This window comes from Alligator mississippiensis, chromosome 11 (genome assembly GCF_030867095.1).
Source record: "Alligator mississippiensis isolate rAllMis1 chromosome 11, rAllMis1, whole genome shotgun sequence".
Taxonomy (NCBI): Eukaryota; Metazoa; Chordata; order Crocodylia; family Alligatoridae; genus Alligator; species Alligator mississippiensis.
The window spans coordinates 16,582,504-16,597,152 of record NC_081834.1 but is presented as its reverse complement, the minus strand read 5'-3'; the positions used below and the strand labels follow the sequence as shown (position 1 = coordinate 16,597,152).

The window sequence follows — 14,649 nt, the reverse complement described above, 5'->3', positions numbered from 1 at the left end:
CAAAAAAACCCAAGAACACATAAGTAAAGCAAAACCTAAATAAATAAATAAAACACCATCCCCAGTAAAGCATATAAAGGAGCCTCAGAATTATTTTTTACATCATTTATAACACATTTGAAACAGTTGTGTTCCAGGTTCATTTCCTGGAAGAGTTTAAGATCAGAATATTACAATGGTACAATATGGTATACAGATGGAAGAGCAAATAATTTGAAAATGATAACAATAGATTCTGGAATGAAGCACAGCAGGTAGGATGATCCTGGCAAGTTTTATAACCACATCCCACTTCCTCTGGCTGCTCCCATGCTCGGAAATCTTATGATATAAACAAGGTTTCTATTTGGAAGAAGTCAGACCACAGAACTCGGTTTTTAAGTACTCTGTTACTGAAGACAAATGTTTTATTTTGCCCTCTATTCCTGCTTTATTTTTGTGCATGACACCTTTTATACTAACAATAACAAGCTGTTTACTTTTCTTTGACAGATAATGATCAAATAAAGCAATGTTAATTGATAAGCAACCATTCCTTGACTTCATGCCATATACACCCTCACCTATGCTGTTAGTATTACTTTGGGATCTGATCCAAAGCCCATTAAAGTTGATGGAAAAGCTCCTTTTGACTTCAGTGGGCTTTGGCTCAGTCCTTTGGAGCTGAGCCTGCTTTCAAGCAATCCATCATCTATTCTGTGGGGAGAGGTATTTAGCTAACTATTATTTAACAGATCCATAGATAATTGCTATATCTTAAGTGAGGTAAGCTTAAATAAATGCAGATGGGCTTTTTGTACTTACCTGAACCTTTTCCTTTCAGGTTTGTTAATCTTATATAAGCAGCATATAGAGATAAGTATTGTGTGAAGCTCTTAAAAAGAATTCTGCATACATGAGCAGAGAGGTTGCAGTGCTGATATTGTGTAGCCAGGAGGCCATGTGTATACATCTTATAGGGTATGTTCTGTTCCCTGTTTGGCTGGAATAGCAGAGTCCTTTGAACAACAAACGGTCTCCCTGGAGGAGGAAGGGGACAAAAGCAAAGCACCCTGGGATGCTGGAGGATTGTGCTGTGGCTTCTCTCAGAAGAATGTGTACAGACATTCACTCTCTCAGGGGAAAATCTCAGGAATGATTTAGCTCTGGTTGTTCCCAGGTTATTGTTCTCCTGGAGCAGCCATTTTTGCTCTGGAAGAAAAATCCAGGACATCTGTACACTTGCAGTTTCTTCTGGAAGAGCTCTGACTTTCCCAGGGAAAACTGGATGTCTGTACTTGGCCAGTGATTCCACAGTTCTGTGCAGTTCTGTTGATTTATACCAGTTACATGCTTTTGTTGAGGGGCAGGATGCAGATTCCTCCAAGGCTTTTGCAACCTGATGTGGATTTATGACATTTCTTCTAATATACCAAAATCTGTGAGATTTGCCTGTACACAGCCCAGGATTCAGACCTTGGTTTTACTTTTCACTGGAATGAAACACAGTAGCTGCTTAGGAACATATATTAACAGCGCACGCCAATCTGGGATGCATTATCTAGTAGATGCTACAGTGAAGAGTATACTAATTTAGTAAAATTTGAAAATGGAGAATGTTAAGGAGGGTAGAATGTAATTCCATTCAGTTGAAATCTGGTTAGGACATTGTGAATTGGCCTTGTTAAAAAACAAATAAAAGGCCAGTGGAACTTTGATGATGGCCACAAGTGGTCAGGTCCTTAATTTTTTCATCTCACAAGTATTTTGAATGATGGCCCTACTGTAAATGTAATTAGACATGACCCACCACTGCAGCGTCCCTGTATCTTGAGGCTTTTTTACCCCACAAGCAACATACTGCTATTGCTGCTGTTTGTATAGGTCTGCAATCATGGATGTTTTTTGCAAATCCCCTTAAAAGTAGCAGAAAAATTGATCGTTTTTCTCTTCTTAGACAGTGAACTGACCATATCAAATGGGTGGATGGTACATGCCTGGTAGTGAATTAGCATTTTCAAAGACATGTACTGAAAGATGAGGTATTCTATGGGATGCAGCTAACATGGATTCACTAATGTAGTGGCAGCTACACTGGGTTTTTTACAGGGACATTTAAAGACTTCTAAAGCAATACATTTTTTCCAGCTCAGGTACTAAATGATATTTGTGTAATACTAAAATATCTGGGAGGCCTAAATGACATTAATGTGGGCTTGTATTTCAGCTTCAGATTGGACATGCAACTCCCAGGTAGTTGTCCTGGGAATTACTCATACCAGGTGTATGAGTAAATTCCAGCTGGGAGAGAATATGTGGTTATCAGGGGATGGCAGACTCATGCTGAGACATCCTCGTTCTGTCACTCCAATCTTGGGGAGCATGGGCATTGGGCACTTGGTGTAGGGCTCTGATTGTACTTGGTCTAGTTTCCACTTTGCATGTGTGTGAAAAGCAATAGGCCCTTTTTGACTCATGATGATCTAGAGATTTAACTTGGAGATGTCAGGATACATATTTAGTAGCATTTACCTCCCAACTGGGAGGATGTTTGTCGTAACCACAGTGCTGCAAAAGTAAATGTAATCTCTTTTGCAGCTGGATCTTCAAAGGCAAAGATCTTTGAAGAACTGTTGCTGTGCTCACTGAAGTATTTGCAAAAATATTTTGCAGACCACTTTAAAGAAGAGTTAAGGAAAGATCTGAACACCCACACAAGTATATTTATTTACATTTTTAATGCTTTTAAAGTGCTTTTATGGCACAATATTTAGTAAGCAGCAGCAATTTTAATTTCCTGGGCCTGTTAGAATCAAGCATATTGGCACATTAGTGTATAATGATATGAAATGTCACTCAATATGATGCATCAACTTGATGATATGTCATTTCTACTGGTGGAATTTGGAGGGGGAGTGAATTATAATACTTAGCACTTTTCATTTTAGAAGTGCTTCACAAATATTAACTAATCCTCATAAAAAGATAGTGTTGTAATTTAAAAAAATAAAAAGCAGCTATACCCAGGGAAATGTAGTCAATATTACAAATCAAAACACAGGTTGCACATAAAGGGACTTTTATTTGCTATGAGTAGAGTGGCGATGATAAGGGCTTCACAAAATAAGGTGGCCAAATTATTTTTCCTTATGAGCATACAGGGCTAATAGTTTAGAAGCGTCCAAATCATCACATTCCTAGTCTGAAAGAAATGCTTACCATAGCAGCTTGTAAATTGTTCTTTGTCATAGCCAGACTTCCTAGCTGTGTTCCATTTCTTCAGTTAACAGGGACACAATTATAGAGGGCTGCCTGTTATATACAAATATTCCTAATGTCCTGTCCAGCAAAGCACTGAACACCTCCATTTTCTTTGTTCAGCTGAAGTCACTGCGGATGAGATTACACATTACAATTAGCTCATTTTAAATGCACTTAAAACTTGGATGCTTATGAATTCAAACTTGTTAACAAACGCTAAGTGCCCTCTAGGCATCTTAAAGTTATGCCACTTGAGGCAAGTGTTATCATGAGTTGAGTTAGGCAGCTTCATTTTACTTAACTTCCAAGTGTTCCTTGGAAATAAAATAACCAATTTGCAGTCCTCCAGTATACCAGAAGGAACCATTCCCAGATGGACTAGCTGTCCTCCTGGATTCTTATCCCCAACCCTCCACCCATGACAGGTCATACAGCAGAGCAGTGGTTAGGGAATTTCTGAGCTGTAGGAGGGCCTGGCAAGATGTGGCAGGCACACCCGCACACACATGATGTATATATACATTGCTATTCCCAAACTTGCCTTTGGACACTGAGCAACACAGTCAGGGCACAAGGGCAACAGTGACAGGGTCTGTCCCTAACTGCATGTATCATGGGAACACCGAAGGAACACCCCACTTGCTGCATGAGCAGCAGTAGTGGGGATTGTGCGCATATGCCCCTCTGGCTGCTGCCAGTGGCAGTAGCAGCAACAGGGATTCTCTGTGTGTACTCCCAGGCTCCATGTGGCCCTGTGCACTAGGGGATGGCCCCTGATGCTGCCAACCCATAACCTGTCTTTGCTGCTTGGCAGCCAAAAGCAAGTCTGGGGGGAGCGGGGGTAAATGCTGAGAAGTGTGTGCATGGGATGGGGGTGCTGAGATGTGCATCCATGGGTGTGTGCATATGTGTGCTGGGGGTGCTGGATGGGGGTCTATGTGTGTGTTGTTGCTAGAGAGTAGGCCTGTGCGAAGTGGCTAATATTAGCTTCAGATTTGGATTTGGCCAATTCGGGGGGCAGTGATTCAATTCGGTGATTTGAATCACTGTCCTGAATTCATTCGGCCAAATCTGATTTGGATATTTGGCTGCTGCTGATTCAACTGAATCTCCAAATTGGCCCCATCTTCCTCCTGCTTTCCCAGCCATATCAATGGTTGCCCTGCCCAGCCCCAGCTCCCAGCTATTAAAAAAAAAAAAAAGCCTGGCACTCACCAGCTCCTGCCAGGCAGGGTGGTGATCCCTGCTTCCCCACATTGCCTCACGCCCCATCTCCCACCCGGCCCCAGCTCCATGCTCTAAAAAAAAAAAAAAAAAAAAAAAAAAAAAAAAGCCCCGCATTCAGCAGCTGCTGCCCAGCAGGGGGGCCATAGTGGCTGCCCCACACTGCATGGGGGGCTCTCCCACAAGCCTCCAGACCCCCCCCCCATGGCTGTCCCACCCAGCCCCCCAGCTCCTGTCTCCTAAAAAACAAAAAACCAAGCAGCGGACTTGCTATCTCCTGCCAGGCGGGGGTGGGGGGGGCGATCCCCACTGCCCCATGCTGCATGGGAGGCTTTGCTACAAGCCCCAAGAAGCCCCAGTGGCTGCTGCAGTGCAGGGCTATTATTTTTTTTAACTTTTTTAAAGACCCGGGAGCTGGGGTGGGTAGCCATGGGGAGGGTGGCTAGGAGAGCAGGTGGGGGGCTCATGGCAGAGCCCCCCATGCAGCGTGGGGCAGTGGGGAGCAGCCATGATCATCCCCCTGCCTGGCAGCCATTGTTGAATAGGGGCTTTTTTATAAAGAGCTGGGAGCTGGGGCCAGGCAGGGCAGTCATGGGGAGTTTGGGAGAGCAGTTGGTGGGGTGCTCAGGGGGGCTGGGGGAGCAGGCAGGGGATGGGGCCTGGCAGGGGTCCCCCCATGGTCCCCTCCCCCCTCCTACACCTCCTCTCTTCCCTGCTTCCTACTTACCAGCATGGAGTCCAGGTCCAGGTCCCTGCAGCAGTGAGTGGGAACTGCCCAAATCTCCAAAGCTGTCTGAATCTTTTCTGAATTGTATCAAAGAGCTTTGACTCAATTCAGATGTTTTAATTGATCTCCTGATTTGATTTGGATTTGGAGATTTGGGTGCCGAATTGGGCTGAATCTTCTCCAAATCGAATCAGCACCTGAAGCTTCATACAGCCCTACTAGAGAGCTGGTGAACTAGACAGGCAGGGAGCAGCTTGTCAGGTCCTAGCCATGCCCCTACTCACCAGCCCTCTAGCAACAGGTCAAAGCTGTGCAACTGGTCCCAGAACAAGCTAACTTTAACTATGACCTATCGTTGCTTTATAAGTTAGCTGTGCAGTTTGTAATGTGCAAGCATACCCAGGGGTCAGTAGGCATTGAAGTAGCAAGTGGCTTTAGGACCTGACCCTAATTGCATGATTAGCTTTGAATGAGATGTTATTTTGGAGTAATCTGATTCTGAGTGTGGAGCAAAGACTTTACTAAATACTCCCATGGGTCTGATTTCTTGGGTCTGCCTTTCAGTTTTAATCTTTTTTAGATTGTCTCCGTGGCTTATGTAAACTGCTATCTGCTGCCCAACAGAAACACGAATCTTTGCTTTAAACTGTGCCTCACTCCCTTCAAAGTACATCAAATATTTGTGAATCCTGTGGTATCTAAACAACATGCCTCCATAATACCTTTATTTGTCGATCTTGAAGTACTTTTCATATGTTAATGAGGTACCCTTCATTACATCCCTCCAAGATAGGTCAATACTATCCACGTTGTATCCGGGCGAGGGGAGTGAAACTTACTGAAACTGTCATCTTCCTACAGTCGCACAGTAAATTAATTGTTTTCCTTCCCAGGCTTCATCCATTAGACAGGCGCAGAGTTACAGAGTTTGTGGAAACAAGTGTTATTGTTTCCTATATACTGTATTATCAGTGACGATTCTGATACAAAATTAGCCAGACACTCTAGTGATTTATGGATTGCAGCTCTGAGCCAAGACTGAGGAATCTAGAGATTAAAATAGGAGAGTAATAATGAATGATATTATGAAATATGACCATGGAAAAATGTATATGAAAAGGCATTAGGAGATAATAGCCAAAAATTTTTAAAATGTGATCTAATTTTACTTAATAATTAGGAAGAATGAACTCCTTAGAAGGCAAACCTTTCCTGATGGCTATTTGTACTTTCAGAAGACAAATCCATGCTGGTGAATTTTTGTTTATGAATTTTCTTTATCTGTTTCAAGCCTAGATACAGAACCCAGTCCAGAAACCCTGCGCAAGGTGCAGGACATCAGGAAAAGGAGACCATAAGTTACTAATGTGTTAGTTGCAGCTGGGGCTTATGAAATGATCAAGCCCAGGTAAAATGCATAATAGAAAGGGAGAAGAAAGGAGCAAGTGCAGGAAAGCTTAGGTTGAAGTTGAAATGACACTTGTCCTGCTGCAGCTGGTCTGTTAATTGGAACTTAAGTTTAAGTTCTGGAAAGGTGAGTAATGTTGGTGCCTTTTATGGGGAGTGAAGTAGCTGGGGATTTTTGGGGGGCTAGCCATGAATCCAGTCTTGTGCTGAGACTTTTGGATTTCACTGAATCCAGAAGCCTCTACATGAGTGTCTTGCTAGTGCCTAAATGTGCTATAGCATATAACCTTTTTAATCAGATCTTGGATTTACTATTATGTTGTATTCCATAACTCCCAAGTAGCAACCCTGTCACATTATAACGTTGCCAGCCGAGATGGATGAACTATTTAAAGTTAATAGTTTAAGCCCATACCTTTTCTCTTTGAACCCAGTCTTAACTCAATCAGAGATGCATAAATGTTCATGAGTACTTCATTGGATAAATTGAGCTGTTGCTCATGAAAGCTTATGCATCTCTGATTCAGTTAATCTATAAGGTGCATCCCTGCTCTGTCTGCTGCCTGACGTAAGGCTAACATGGCTTTTACATTCTTAGTAAATAAACAAAATTGCATAAGAGGAATACCTGGCTTCATCATTTTCTCTTCCAAATGGAAACAACCTACCAGTCCCTGAAAATTACCAAACTGCGCAATCCAGGCTCAAACCTAGTGCAATTTTCCACTTTGGTCTTTTCAGTATCGTATATAACAACCTGACAAGTCAGAGAACATATGCATGCGCCAGTGAATAAGTGTCTTTATTCATCCTCTTTGTCTCTTTTAGACCATCTTATTTTCTTTAATAGCTTGCTCTGTATTTCAGTAGTTGCCATGGTAGCTAATAATTTATTATTGAACTAAGTTATAGTTGCTTTATAATTATAAATCCAAGTAACTTGCTTGAATTTTTATCTAAAAATGCATGCACTAATTTGTGTGTATTGATTCACCTGCCTGGTTGATCTGTTAGAAGTTCTGAGTTGCAAATCTCTCGGTTCCTAACATTCAGCAAAAATCAAGCAAGAACTTCAGTGTTTCTCCCACTCTTCTAATTCAGCAAATGGCAAAACAGTAGGAGGAACTCCACTTTTGTATAATCAGCTTTTCTATCATGGTTGGCATGGAATTAGTTATTTTATTTGAACACCCTGTTAAAATTCAATAGAGATGAAATAATATAAAATACAGAGATATTTAACTTACAGTAAGGAAATTGCATATTGCATGATAAGACCGTCTGAACATTGTTTAGCAACATTTCTGAGAAGACCCTTAAAAGTTGAATGTATCATGTAATCATCACTCAAGACCATTGTCACAAACCAGATGGTTTGTTTAACAATTGAAAAAATAATGTGTGTCTAGAGACAACAGATAAAGCTGAGGAACTAGCTTCAGGGAACTCAAATTGCCTGCTTGTCTCTTAGCTACACTCATTGCCAATTTGTTGGACTTCTCATTTCCACAAATCGGAGCATTTCTAGAGCAAGCACAGGTAAAATGGGATGTTAGACTTCATGATTAATGGACCTGCCTTTGGAGATGTAGTACAGACCACTGCCAAGGCTGTTTAACCTAATGTGTCAAGTGTATTTGTACTATACTTCAAGAGATGTTGATATGTCGTAGATGCATTTGTTCCTTACACTCATTTATTTGAAGATTAATCTTTATTTAGGAGACTCTGTAGTTTGGTACTTGGCAGGATGTCAGTTATATGAAGGCAGTGTTAAAACTCAAACTAAAAATATTTAGTGAAATAAAGAGGTGTCAGAAGTTTAATGAACAAGAAGGATGTCCATCATTTTGTATCCTGAAATACTACGATAACTATCATAAAAACAAAAGCAGTGAGTAGTGTGGGTTTTCTTGTTCTTTTATTTTTACTTTTATTATTGTGGTGAACATTTTCTTTTTCCAAGGCAGCTGCAGTTGGATAGTAGATAGGTCCAAACCCCCCACTGAAAGATAGTCAAGGGCTTTTTAAAGAAAAAAAGGAAGTTTTTGAATCAATACATTATCCTATTAGAGCTGTTTGAATTACAGCGGGGTTGCTTTATAGGGTTTTCCTGTTCACTTCAACACCCTTGTCATGGTGAGCTAAACCCAAAAAGGCAAAGTGAAACTAAGACAAGAATGCTAGGTTTTGCTCAGATTTGGGTCACCCTGCCAATCCACCAAGTTTAACACATTTTCTACCAAAAGCTATCCATTTTGGCCGTACTTGTTAAGTAAAATTGCAAATTCAGTGAACCTTTTTTTGTTAGTTCTCTCTCCTTTGGGGAATCTCATGAGACTACTTCTTTTCTCTCCTTTATGAGCTGCAAGTGTCATCTGTTCCTTAATACCTCTCCTCCCAGTGTGACTACCTTATGGGATCTGGGACCTACTTGATGGGAAACTGGTGCTTTTTGTTTCCACGTTTATCTGTCTGAAATAAGCACCATATCTGTGTTGTGCAGTTGTGGTAACTCCCTGGAACCCCTGGCACAGTACCATTGTTTGAGTTTGTTGAATTTTTTTTAATGCTTTCATGTTTTGCTTTTCATTCTGATGAGCATCATCCACAAGATTTAGCAGTCTGGTTTTGAGTTTCTTGTTGAACAGCATTTTTGCTGGGCTCATTCCATGTTTCTGGGTGTTGTCAGGTAACTTAAGAGTGACAGGTAAATATCGGTGTGTGAAGCTGTAGATTTTTCAACAATTTCTTCACTATTTGTACTCCATTTTCCACCAGACCATTGGACTGTGGGTGTTTAGGACTTGAAGTGTTGTGATGGAATCCATATTTGTTTGAAAACTCTTTAAAATCAAGACAGTTGAATTGAGGTCCGTTGTCTAGTCTCACAATTTGTGAAACCCCATGTCTAGCAAAAAATGATTTGACATGAGTTATGACATGGTTTGCTGTTGTGCTTTCAAGCAATGCAATTTCAGAATAGTGAGAATAATAATCCAGCACTAATACTTAATTTTTCCTGCAAGCATGAATAAGTCAATACCCATTTGATACCATGGAGCTACGTGTTCTTCTGTGACTATCATGGGCTCTTTTCTTTGCACTGACCTGTACTTTAGGCATGTTGTACAAGCTTTTACAGCATCTTCTATGTCATTATTTATGTTCGGCCAATATAGAGCACCTTTTGCATTTTTTAATGCCTAGATGCCCATCATGTCTTTCTTTAGCACTGCTGGAACAAGAAGTCATGAGCCTTTGAACAAAATGCCATCCAGTACTGACAGCTCTTCCTTGAACCGAGAGTAGGGGCTAGGTATGTTTTCCAGGCCAACCAGCACAAGTAGCTGTTACCACTTCTTGCAATGCAGTGTCCTGAGCAGTAGCTTCTGCAATTAGTTCCCACATTTTCTATGACAGGAATCACTCTTTTTAAATTAGATTAACATGTACTATGTGTGATTGTGGAATTGTCATTTTCCGTTGTGTCATGTGCTCTGGACATTATATCTGCAATAAGTAGATGTTTTCCTGGCGTGTACTGTATGTCTAGATCATACATTTCCAGCTGAGAGAAAAGTGTCTGTAATCTGGGTGGCATGTCTGATAACTCTTTCTTTGCTATAGTTACCAAAGGTTTATGATCGGTTTCAGCTATCACAGGCTTCCCATAGGTGAATATATGAAATTTCTTACAGCCATATACCAGAGCTAAACTTTCTTTCTCAATTTGTGCATATAGAAGCTTTAACTTAAATAGCGCTCTAGATGCATATGCTACTGGTCTCCAGTTAACCCCATGTTTTCGAAACAAAGCTGCCCCAATGCCTTCTTTAGAAACATCTGTTGACAATTTAATGGGGCTTTTAGTATCATAGTATTTTTGTACCAGAGTTTTCATTGTTTTTTCCGTCAAGTTTTTAAATTCAGCTTCATCTTCACGTTCCTGTATCCACTGAGCATTCTTTTGTAGGATTGATCTTATTTGATCTCCTCTGCTCAGTTCAGTAGACAGTTTCCTACAAAATTTATCATTCTCAATAATCTCTGCACTCCTTCCTTGTTTGTAGGGGGTGGCATGTTTGTAATGACTTTAACTCTTGCAGGATTGATTTGCACCCATTTCTCAGACAGCTTTTTTCCCACATATGTTATTTCTTTGACCCTGAATTTGCATTTTTTGTTTGTTCAGGTTCAAACCTGCTCTGTGAGCTCTTTCTAGTGCCTTTCTTAGCTTCAAGCCATGTCCTTCCATAGTATTTCCCCAAAACAATACATCATCAATATAAACCATAGTTCCATCAAGACCCTCAAAAATTTGTTCCACTTTTCTGTGAAATACTTCAGGTGCAGAACGCAGTCCAAAAGGAAGCCTACAAAAGCACTACCTCTGGAAGGGCATATTGAAGGTACATAACCTAGTGCTATTCTTCTCTAGGCAAACGTGCCAAAACCCAGAAGAGGCATCCAAAGTGAAGACGTATTTAGTTTCTGCCATGTTGCCAAAAACCTCTTCCCCAGTGGGAATGGGAAAGTGCTCCCTTTTGATGCATTTGTTCATTTGCTTAGGATCCAGAGACAATCTCAAGGATCCATCTTTTTTTTCTACTATGACCATTGGATGAACCCAAGCAGTTGGTTGCTCTACTTTTTTCTATTATATCCATGTTGACTAATCTATCTAATTCCTTTTTCACTTTCTCCCTTAGTGGAAGGGGAACATTTCTTGGAGAATGTATGGTGGGAGTGTTTGGCTCTCTTAATTCTATCTTGTACTCAATGCAATTCCCCCCATGCCTTGAACCACATCATAAAACTCTTCTTCTATGTTCTTGCTTTCTAGTCCCTCAATGGCATCCATTCTCTTAATCAAACCTAGAGATTTACACATTCACTACCCAATAATTGGCACTAGCTTTCCTGGGACTGTTACAAAGTGAACTTTTACTGTATTACTCTTGTGTCTAGCATGCAGTGCACAAATACCCTTGGTTGCAATCATGTTCCCATTATATGCTTTAAGTTTCTCTTATTCTTATAGTACCCAGGTTTAGTTTTCATTTTTTTAAATTCAATCCCATCTAAGGTAACATTTAATAATGACCCTTAGAGGCTCCCCACATGCCTAGTTCACAGACTGAGACTAGCAAAAGATCCCCTGTTCTTCATCTCCACTTGGCCTTTGCATAGCAGCAGGAAGTGTCTGCTTTGCACAGACTTGTATGCTTTTGCATGGGCTCCCCAAGCCCCATGAAGACAAGGTAGAGATGTACCTTTATAGAATAACTAAGAAACATATATAAATAGAGTACATGCTTTCTTGAACCTAAACTCACTTCATTAGATGACCACTATCACTCCAATCTCAGATCGTGTCCCTTGTCATAAGGACTAAATACATATTCTGTTACTGTCATTTCAGCTGCCACTCAGATTCCTGTTTGTAATTGTACTTACCCAGCTAACCATTTTCTGTGCTCATTCAAAGAAAAGGTTTGGCAGAATGGCATCTTCAGCCATTAATCTGCCCAGGTACCTTATTTCCCTTCTACGTACTTCTTGTTTGTATTTGTTATCTCTCACTTTCTCCTCTAGTGACTATGAAGCATTGTTTACTCAAGTTACATTTTAATTTTGCAGTTAACATGTTTGATTGGAAAATGTTATTGTAGTGGTAATAAAAATGTATGTAAAATAAAATAGCACAAATGATGTGTAAGCTTATTCCCTGTTTTGTTAATTGAAGATAAACAAATTTATTATCTTTCAATTAGTGCAATTTGTATATGTAAATTGCTTCCTAGGAAGTTCATCCAGTTAAGTCGACCTGTGTCTCTTGATTTAGCATGATATGACTGTTTACTGTATATTAATATTTCTAGGAGTTGCTTCTTCCTTCTCTGCTTTTAACTCTTAGGAGAGGTAGACATTGTAATAAAGCATAAATATCATCAAAATTTCCAGACATAGGCTCCAGCAATTCTTGAGAAACTAGAGAAATTGTCCAAAATTCATTGAATGAAATTCAGTAACAACAAGTGCAAAGTTCCTGCACTTAAGTCATCTGCAACTCCACTTTGGGATTGACAGACTACATTATTAGGCCAGGACTGTCCAACTGGTAGACCATGAAATTCATGTGGCTCACAACAGGTTGATGTGCAGCCCCTGGGCTCCTACCCAGCCCCCAGTCCTCCTGTCTCTCCAGTTCCTGCAGTCTCTAGGTTCCCTCTCCCTTTTTCATCTTTCACTACCTGCTTCTGCCCACTCTGGGTAAGATAGCCCAGCCCATGGCATCAGGGGAGCCTGTGGCATGATGTAGTGAGATGGGGGCCAACTGTGCCCACACTACAACAGCTGCCCATGCATGTAATGCATTAGTTGGGGTGAGACCTGTCTGCACAGGGGGTGCAGATGGTGGTGGGGTGCCTATGTCTTGGAGGCCCATGTCTTGCACTAGTGTAGTGGTGCTCAACCTTTTTGACCAGTGAGGAGTGCCTGATCCCTCTGTGGGCCAGATATGATGGGGCCCATCCAGCTGCACAGAGGAGGAGAGTTGGGGGGCAGCCCAGCTCTGATACAGCCATGTGGTGGAAGGGGACTTGGTCTGGCCCCAACCTGGTCAGGTGAAGGGAAGGAGTCATGGGCAGAGTCTGGGAGGGTGTGCTGTAGGAAGGGAGCATGGCCCAGTCTCAGCCTGGCCAAGCAGTGGGAAGGGGGCATAGCTTAGCCCTACCAGGAGGGGAAAGGGGCCATGGCTCAGCCTCATGGGGACAAGGGGATACAGCTGGGACCCATCTTGACTGGGTGGAGGGAAAAGGTCATGGTATGACTCTGATCTGGCCATGTCGGGGGGTGGGGGGGACAGTCCTGGCTTAGCTTCAACCTACCCCCCCAGGGTTTGGAATTGTGTTAACAGGAAGGGTTGGCCAAATTTTCAATTTACCACCAAATTTCCCACCAAAGTGGACACCTGGCCAGATTCCAAGGCTCCATTGGCCTCATTTGGTCTGCTGGCCAGAGGTTGCGCACCCCCACACTACTGGGGCCCCCATGGAGTGCAGCCCCAGACAACAGCATTTGCACAGCCCTATAATAGACTGGAAGTTGAAAATATGAGCCAATGGCATGCTCTTGTTGCAAAAAAAGTTACCTCCTCAGCACTGGTGATACCTCACCTGAAGTACTATGGCCAGTTTTTAGCCCCACACTTCAAGAAAGGTGTGGACAAAATCCTTAGAGATGCTGTATAGAAACAATATAACCTGAGCCTCTCTTGCTGAGTGATATTATCTTTCTTTCTTTTGACTTGCTTCTTAATCTGGCTCTGCATTAAATTTGTGATCGCTGTGAGCAGCGACAGTCTTTTTGTTCTGTTTGTGCAGCACCTCACTCCATAGTTTTCTCATTCAAGGTTAGGTCTTAGAGATACTATGTCAGTAAAAATAATAATGATCGTGAGAGCTCCAGTTCGAGAACCTTAAAAATCTAATCCTTTTCCCTGGAGTGAATCCTTGTGACTAATACTGAATTCCTGCTAAAGCCAGGCTGTCCCTCCCTACTGGATAGGGACCCTTGATAACTTCAGGATCGCAGGAAAGAGCGGAGCTGAAATGGGATTCTCAGAGCTATTGGAGGTAAGGTGCCTGGTGTGAGAAGTGCTGACTATGGCTGCTCCTTTCATTCACAAGTGATCTTTGTTTTTCAGACAAATACTTCTGGACTGTTTCCGAGGAAGTATTTTGCCACTGATGCATGAGAATCGAACGCAATGCATTAAAGATCTATCAACATGTGTACCTAGGGATTAGTGTAATGATTAATGTGGCTGCCATAGTGCTGGCTGTGGAGTCATTTTGTGAGGAGTGTATCATGCAGACTTTACATGCACGCCCTCTTTGTCCCCTTTAAAAAAATTTATCGTCCATCACTTTTGTTGTGCTCTGCTAAGGGATTTCACTACATGTAGGATTTTGCATTAACGTAGGGTCCTGATCCTAGAAGGCATTTATCATTCTCGCTTCTTATTAAAGAAGGAACTCTGCATC

At 41.6% G+C, this 14,649-nt stretch overlaps 1 protein-coding gene across 3 annotated transcripts in view; it reads left to right on the top strand.

The window, feature by feature from the left end:
* Positions 1-14,649, top strand: part of LOC109280665 (uncharacterized) — a 596,100-nt gene that overhangs the window by 354,626 nt on the left and 226,825 nt on the right. The gene's annotated exons all lie outside the window — the stretch shown is intronic.